Below are 9,617 nucleotides of genomic sequence, written 5' to 3' on the forward strand. Positions count from 1 at the left end.
CAGACTGCAACTCGAACCCAAATTTCCTGCTTTTCGTGAGTGGTCGCTTTACCATTTGGCTATCCGTGCACGACTCATGGCCAGACACGAACTTCCTTGTCAGCCATGTGTCTACAAACTGTTCTCAGATGTCCATCATGTATATTTCCGTTACATGTGAGAATTTTACTTGAAAATCGCTTACCCGTTTGTCGGTGGATAAATACAATATTGCAGTGCCTATGTTATTCTGAATTAAGATGAAATGTACCTTTGGACGTGCACGCATTGCCAAAGGAACAGGCACTATGGCGAAGCATGGAAAACAAAGATTCAAAAGTGCTCAGAAAAATGCAGAATTACAACTTCTGTGTGTGTGTGTGTGTGTCAAAATAATTTGATAAGTCATTACACAACAGTTTCAGGGTGAAGGTTAAAAGAATTAATTTGAGAGCCACAAGTAGTCTTCTCACTCACAGCATGTGTACAAATTGAAAACCTTGTAATTTCTAAAAATAACATTAGTGAAGCAGAAAGTAATACATATGTGGAGTAAAGGAAGCATAACAACAAACCTATATTGGAGACACACCAAAGGTCCAGCAAAGAACAATGGATAACATTTATTTTTGGAGTGCAGTATCCATTGGTAATCAAAGGTTAATTTATTTCAAGCAGAACTTGGAAAAACAGTTTAAAGAGAAGATGGAGAGGGGAGCAATGATAAATTGGAAAAGGATAACTGTGTCAGTAGAGAGAGGATGTAAAATCTGTTTATTTTAAGAAAATAGAGAAACTCAGCAAGATGTTGACTGGAATATAGGATACACATACACCATCAATCCAAAAAGTTCTGAGACTGCTTATATTCCCTGCATAAAGCAACATCAGTGCAGTAACTACAGTGGCAGCTTGAACTAATAACTAAGGTCTTGATTTGTGTCACACTGGAACAATGAACTAAACATATCTAAATCAAGTGTTCAACACTTTTTTCAGATTGTGTTGAAGAAAAAAGTCTGTGCAACAGTCATTGTCCCACAGACATTGATCATCGATTCAAGAACAAAAACGGTGGCGAGTACACACTGCCATCACTTGATTAAAATGTCAAACGCAGACAATTCTTTTCTAGAAAATCAAATCACAGGTGATGAGAGTTGGTGTTATCAATACAGACCTATGACAGAATGCAATATGGGTTCCTGATGGTTCATTAAGACCAAAGGAGATGGGAATGTGACTTGTGAGCCGAACTGCATCCAAACTACTTTTCTGAATGTTTCACATAATGGTACAAGCATTCTGTGTTAACTGCAGCTTGGGGAGACAATACGGAGCTAAAAAACTAAGAAAAAACCAGTCTTGAAACTTAAGTGGCAGATTATGTTAGAGAGATGGTTCTTATCATTGGATAAACTCACTATATCAGAAAACATCTCTCTTGCACCTATAAATTCTTTTTATACCACCATTGCCACTATGATGACTACTGTTATCACAATTAGTGGCAGCAGCTGCAGCAGTAAAACTACTGCCAGTATTAACTTTATTCATTCATTGTCAGTATTATATACTCCCATTGCCAGTTAGGCACTAAAATCATTTTATTATTATTTGTAATATTAAAATAATTATTTCTTAGGAAAAATCAAACACTGGAAAATCCAGGATGGAATTAACAATATTATGAAAAGGATAGTTACCATTCACCACATAGTGGAGGTTCTGAATCACAGATAGGCATTACAAAAAGATTGTTGGAAAGTTAGCTTCCAACCATCAAGGCCTTCACCGGGCATGCGCGCGGCAGCCAAGTACTGTTGTCTTGGGCGAGTGAGTTGCGTTTGCCATCGAGAGAGGGGTGTGTATTTCAGACGAAGCCTTGTTGGCCAAAAACTCACTTTGACAGTCTTTATGTTGTGCTTATCTGTGACTCAGCATCTCCAGTATATGGTGAGTAGCAACTATTTCATAGGAAGCTATGATGTAAAAAAGGTCCTAAGTGTGAAACCTTAGACCAATGTAAGAGAATCAGGTTAAATAAATGAATAAAATAGTGCACAGTTAACTCTGGAGGTGGTCTTTATTTAGAAAGGATGACTGATGAGAGTGCAAATCAACACCTAGATATTTTGGCACAGTAGTTGGCTCCTTTTGAAGTGATATTCAGATTAAACCCTGAGAACAGGTAATCTTTTGCTCTTACAGAACTGAAACTAAAGCTAAAGACTTCAAACAGTTAAGGACTGAGCAAATTGAGAATTTTCATTCGGTTAGTGTATTCTTCGGATTCCTGTAATCATATCCATTCAGAAAACAATGGTTGTGATGACCTTAACAGCTACAGGCCAAACTCCTTGTTGTGACATCTTATGAAGTTCTGGAGACATTGTGCACAAGATGAACAGTTCCACAGCAGTCTTTGTTTAAAATAGGTACTGAAACTCAGAATAGATCACTAGTTTAATTTTAAGGTTAGTTTTCAGTTTACTTGATCCAAGTTGTTCTTGCATTAACGGCATCTGCGTGCGGTTCTGCTGTGGCCTGCATCAGACTATTGTACAGCCGGCAGTGGCCTTGTAACAGACAGTGTGTTAATCTGCAAAATATTGTTCGTCAAGCATCTTAACAGTTTTGCTGACCTCTTATCAGCTTTTCACTAGTCTTTCTTTGCTTCAGAAGTCAAGATCAATGTTCTGCACTAGGGGGTGGGAAATAACAGTGAATGTCTCAAGAACATCTCTATTTCTCATAAGGCCAACTCATGAGAATGTAAGCAAGCTTCTGCCACACTCTGGGTCGAAGGACGATAACAGGCTTGGACTTCTTGCAGAGTGGGGCCAATAGGCAGTCATAAGAGGCATGGCTCATTCACAGTGAAAGCATACACGTGGTTTTAAAGCCTTCAACACAGACCGCCCTATTAAGAAATTAGATCATTTCGTCTAAAGGCCCGTCCACACGCAACGATATGTCTGCGCAGACAGATTGTTGCATGTGGACAGAAGATTTGCATCAACCTGAGGTGCGTGCAAACATGGAAGTTGGAGGTTTGAGGTTTGAGCGAAACCTCTCAAATCTGTGGGTTCAAACCACATCTGCGCAGACAAGTTGGAGCGTGTGGACAGGAGATCGCCACAAATCTGGCGTGAAACAGCTGTTTGCTCAGTCTAGTGTTTGTATTTGTGCACACAGGGCATTAAAATGGCTGATACTCGTCAGTGTTCTCGAGAGTTTGTGAGTGAATTCATTGAAATATATAGAAACCACCCTCGTTTGTGGAAGATTAAAAGTAAAGAATATAGTGACCGAGACAAAAAGACAGCAGCATACAATGCTCTAATTGAAAAATTGCGGGCAGTTGACGCCTCGGAAAACAGAGAAACAGTAATAAAAAAAAATTCGTTGCGAACTGTTTACCGAAAAGAGTTATTCAAAGTTCAGAAATCTAGATGATCTGGTGTAGGAATAGATCAAGTATACCAGCCAACTTTATGGTATTTTTATCTGCTTGGCTTTCTTAGTGATCAAGAAACGCCAAGACCAAGCAGGAGTATTATCTGTGACTTGACAGGCTTAATTTACTTGACTTGCCTTCATGAACTCATCCTTCAGGACAGCGTAAATAGCTTCACATGTGTTGGGTATTATTTCACTCAACGCTTGTTTCGATATTGCAGTTGAAAATTCCAAATCCTTGTAGCTCCTTCCAGTTGCTAGGAATCTTAATGTTACCGCCAGCCGTTCATGAGGAGAAATTACCCTTCTCATACAAATATTTTTTCTCATAATATGAGGGGTTACAAGCTTTAAGAGATAATTATAAGTTTCGACATCCATCCGCAAATAATTTCGCCAGTCGTTAGGTTCGCTCTGCAACCCTCGCAGTAAATTTACGTGAGAAAACTGCTTTCGCCTTAGCAGCCACTGTCTACACCATTTTGACTGCTTTCTCTGTTTCCTGCAGTTGGTCTGAATGTTTTTTGCAACACAAGTTGCAAACACAGACCACAACAGAACTTCCTCCATTTCCATATTTCAAAATAACAATCAAATTTTTCACGTTGACAGGTAGCGTAGTCGCTTGCCACAATGAAAGCACATGTATTCACCCCCAGCAAAAAAATCCGTGGCCTTGCACACCAACTCCAGACAAGTCATTATGACTTTTTTCGTATTTCCTGCTGCTACTGACTTTCTGGAACACAGTGCCATAATTTTCTACACCGACAGATGGCAAGCGAGTAGTAGATTGGGGTTTGTGTCGTGTGAACACACCACATTTGCAGCGATCTTTTGCATATACATATGTCTACACAGACAGATCGTTGCATGTGGACCAGGCTTAACATATTTATTTCGTATAAGTAGGAAAGAGCTTTACTAAACAATACTTGAACTGCATATTGATGACAAGAAAGAGGAAACCATGAGACTGAGAACATTCCACATCACATGCATGTGTTTTTGTGTGATAAATGATTCACAAAAGTCGAGTGTCATTGAAAGACAGCAAGCATTTGGCTAGGACAGGCTGCTCCTCTCATTACCCCTTCTGTCACTGCTGCAGTGGATGCTGCCGTCACAAGTGACTGACAGCAGAGTACATTCGGCTCACACTGAGCATCAAAGTACCGTGCACACCATCATGCCAGAGCATCTGACGTTCCTGAATATTTGTGTGGAATGGGTTCCCCCACAGCCTGACGGAGGAGCAGAAGTTGAACAGAATTTCGACATCACTGGAATAGTACCATGAAGACGAGAATAATATTCTGCTCTACTGTCATGGAAGATGAAATATGGTGTCATATTTTGAACCAGAGAGCAAGCATAAGAGCTAACAATGAAAGCACATGTATTCACCCCCAGCAAAAAAATCCGTGGCCTTGCACACCAACTCCAGACAAGTCATTATGACTTTTTTCGTATTTCCTGCTGCTACTGACTTTCTGGAACACAGTGCCATAATTTGTACACAACTGTATGTTGACACTGCAAAAAATGAAGCATGCCATAAAGTCCAAAGCCCAAGAATGTTGAATGGCATTCTGTTGCAGGATAACACCCACCCAGCAGAAGTTTCAATGGGAAGCCTTGCACATTTGATAACAGTGCCAATCTCTTCCCGTGCAGTTTCCCTTTTTTTTTTTTTTTTTTTTTGGCTCAGGGGAATAAGATTTGTGGCTGTCAGTTTGCTTCAGGCAATGAGGTAACCCCTTGGTACACTTATGATTCCATAGGCAACCACAACTTTTTCCATGAAGACATCAGCAGTCTTGTTTCACAGTGCAACAAATGTATTAACAGTTGCCGCAACTACTTTTTGAATACTAAACAGTTTACTTACTATTTTCATTTGACTGCCACCTTCTAAATTTTCCTCAGTATGTTAGTTCTCAAACAGTAAATACAATGAACACAGCTCATTTGAATAACAATGAAATATTTGAAGCCAAGCACCAACTAGTAGCTCTAGTATGTAACTCTCTTGAGGATTAATGTTTTTTTGTATTTTTATTAAGGATAAAACATTTCGATTTTGTCACCATATATATGACATGAAGTAGACCAATTTAATAAAATTGCTTACTTACCAACCTCTGATCTCTCTACAGACTTATAGATATTTTGATTTTGGAATTTGTGTAGGTGACAAGTTAACAAGAACATGTGCTGCAATTATAAATTTATTTTACATATAAAGTTGTATAATTAGAAATTAAGTAGCAGCAAATAAAATAAAACTAAGCAGTATTTCATTCCATGTGTACACACAGTATTTGAGTACTTAAAAGAAAAAAGCTGACTGTACTGCTTAAGTGCTATTGTGAGCTGGCCTTGATTCTTCTGCAGAACTACTATTTGAAAGCATTTATCAATTGCACATCAGTTTCAGTGGTGCCACTGCCCATATTTCGCCTCATGCATTTCAAAGTGGCTTCATCAGATTTCATTTAGTGCAGGATTTACCATTTTCCACAATTTCTATGTATATAAATCAAGAGAATGGCATGTGATCAGCTGTGTTGTACAGGAACCATTAAGAGTGCAGCACTCTGTATGTACCACTGTTTACAATCATCAGTATTTGCTCATGTTCGACTTCAGTAAATCAATATTTCATCTTACCCCTTCTTCACTCAATGATACGCAGATTGCCGATTCCAGGCCAATTCATTACACAGCCCAAACAAGCACCAACTTGCCTCTACATCTTATGCAAATATACAGGGTGCTGGACATTTCCTATTACAGGTTCTAGGTCTAGAAAGGTCTTCGTACATAAACTTTTGATAAGGCACCCACATTCAGAAATGTGCAATATGTTTCAAGATCAGATCCCATTAAAATCTCCAGCTTCACAGTATGCATACAAAATCATCATGCCTGTAGTAATTATAAAAACACATACCATTTGTCAGACTACAATGATTGCAAGAAACTAGTATGTATGTAAATTGAAACTTTATCTTCTAAGTTCCCTCTACAACCCCTGGAAGCCTGTAATAGGAATTGTGAAGCAGCTTCCACAGCAAAATCTGTATCTGCATGTTTTTTATTTACTAAAAATTTATCATTTTATTTTAATTTGTGTTGAAAGGTTTTAAAAAGAGTCATAGGCAAATTCAATGTTTGAGCAAGTACAGCTTCACTCCATAAAATGCAATAAAACACTTCTTTCTAAATACCCTCTAAACAGGATTTAATTTTGTCATTTATTTTTATAAATAAATTGTCTCCAAATTAAGAGCAGGTGATCTGGGATATCAACATAAAATGCAGCATTTAAAGCCATCTTTAAGTATGATAAATTGTTGCTAATGAATTCATTTTATGTGCATTGGGCTTGGAGTTGGTTCCTATGCTAACAATAGGGTGACCTGCATACCATATTAAAGAGATGACCAGGCAGTTGAACACATCTTAAGATGCTTTAAGAGGCTCTCAAGAATACGTCTATTTTTCCTGGAGGGGCTAGAGCAGCAGTCCTCTAACTTCGGCCCAACGGACACATGCAGCTTGAATTAAGTAGTCTTGCTGCCTGCGTTTCTCATGTGTTATAAATCTAGCGAATAACAGCTGAATCCTAAAACATCAACTAACGTTAAAAGCTTCTTCAGAATGTAGTTTTCCTTCTCAGTAATGAACAAAAATAAATTAGGAGATAGTATTACTATTTTACTTCTAAAAATCGAACTGTCAAAACTGCATGTGCCAACACACTACTACTGTCACTACATCCCTCAAGAGCCAATTGTTAACCAGCACAAGGCAATTTAAAGTAATTAGTCCCCATATTGAAGGATTTTAATATCATAAGCAAGGCTGATCACTGTCAGCTGCACAATAATTTTATTCAATGAAGGAATCCGGTACAGGCAACAGCTGGAAATGGTTAAGTATTTATCCTTATTTAAAAAAATAAACACTATTTACAACTGTTGGTTGTACCTGACTTCCTCACTGAATCAAAAATATACTGGAGGGGAGACAAGTGTGCAATATATTGGCTGGTCATCTCATCTCAGAGGCAAAGCTGGGTACAAGAGCAGACTGCTTTGTCACTGCAGGGTGAGAGGATGTGATAGGGGGAATGCTTTCTTGTTTGTCTTCAAGTGTCAACAACTCATGGACTTGCGAGTGGTCATACCAAGCAGCTGCTATGTTATGAATTTCAAACTGGAGGTAACGTGGATTCATGAGTGCAAATGATAGAGACAGTCATTTTCGAACTCTCTACATATTTGTAAGAAGGAATATAAAATTTAAATTTATGCTGGTGTAAGACAACGCAATGAGTAGCAGAAATGTAACATTCAAAATGCAGTAAAATTTGTGATCGTGTCTCATATTGAAAGTAAGGTCTAGTAATCAATCACCTACTGACACAGACTACTTAACATTTCATTAAGGCAGTTATAGTGTCACAACAATGGAGTTACTGATGGTGGCAGCTACCTGAAACAGAACAGTATACACCAAGTGTTCCGAATGGTACAGACATAACGATATCGAGCCATGCGAACAACTTATCACAACTTAATATTTCTGGTCTATGGGGGGGGCTCTTAACATACTAATTTACGTAGGTTCATAATAATATTGGTACATAAGTGGCCAGAGGTGCCATCCCACAGTATCAATATTGGCTCTTGAACAAAAAAGTTTGAAGATTGGTGTTTTAGAACAAGGTAAATATCCACCCCTACCATGTGCACTGCCTGAAGAAATTCAGAGCATTGTTACACAATACTATTATTAAAACATGCAATCTATATCTGACAACAACAAAATAGTGAGGCAGGAGCTCACTCAATATATGGGACATGTGATGCATTTTAAATGGTCTGGAGATATCCTCTTTTGCTCTCTCTCTCTCTCTCTCTCAAAATATCCTAGGACTATGGGTGTTAAGTTATAAGTTACTTTTGCCTTTCATTTTCACCAATATAATTGGGAGGGTAAATAAAAGTAAATTTAATTAGATATTAAGTGCTTTAAATATCAAGACAGCAAATTCTTAGACTTCAGTTCCATTACACAAGCAAATTAAACTGCAAGCAACAGTGGCAAGACAGCCAATTGTACCAACACAGCAACTGAGTTTTAGTTCAGATTATACAAGGTGGTAAGGAAACCTCAATACACCTAAAGTGATTCCCTTTGCACCAGATTGGCTCATAGCAGATTATAACTGTATTGGACTGGGACTTGAACCCGCAATTTGGCCTTTCACAGACAATTCTCTTGGAAAATTAACTGTCTTGTCCCTGGATACCTCAGTTGGTAAGCTTATTACCTGAGATGGTTCAGGTTACAATCACAGACCAGCACAGTTTTAATCTGCCAGGAAGTTATGACAAAGCACATTTCATTGCAGAATGAACATTCTGAAACAGTATCTTAATGATTATGCTGTCTAATTCAGTAAATGTGAAAAACAACTTTACCACCACCAGCTCTTTTTAAGGGCAAATGGTGACCGAGTGGCCTGAGTACAGTAAGTGTTTAGTGCTGAACCTGTTGGCTGTTGCTGCTGACCATTTATCACTATGAAGGCAGTGGTCTAAATCAGGTCAAACCTGAAGAGAATATAAAAATCAGATGAAACCTACTTCTCCCAAACCTTTTGCTTTTTCAGTTTTACACTGTAAAGGTTGCATGAGATTCCTTCATGCATGAAGATGGCACTGGCCAAGAGTTGAGAAGTTATACAGCCTATTAGAATGACGCAACACATGTAGTCACAAAAATTGTATGTCAACAGGTTATCTCAGTCGAGTGTTTTAAACACAAATGGTGTTATTGTGATATGTCAACTGTCACAGACACCATGTTTGTTATGAATTTGTAGTAAAATGTATACATATTCTTATAAAATCGTCTTTATTATTATGGTACATCATTCTACATATGTGGTATATGTTTCAAGGAGGCTATCCAAGCACCATTACTTGCCTCATCTGATTTTTCAATATTTTTATGTAAGGGACAAACCAGCAACTCCAGAATGTGACAACTGTTAAACACATCGTACTTCAACTTAATTTGCAAGATAGAATCATTTTTCAATTTTTTTCTTCCAATCTACCTCAATAAACTTCACTCATATTGAGCACTAACCAACTACA

Source organism: Schistocerca nitens, chromosome 4, assembly GCF_023898315.1.
Source record: "Schistocerca nitens isolate TAMUIC-IGC-003100 chromosome 4, iqSchNite1.1, whole genome shotgun sequence".
In the NCBI taxonomy this organism is placed as follows: domain Eukaryota; kingdom Metazoa; phylum Arthropoda; class Insecta; order Orthoptera; family Acrididae; genus Schistocerca; species Schistocerca nitens.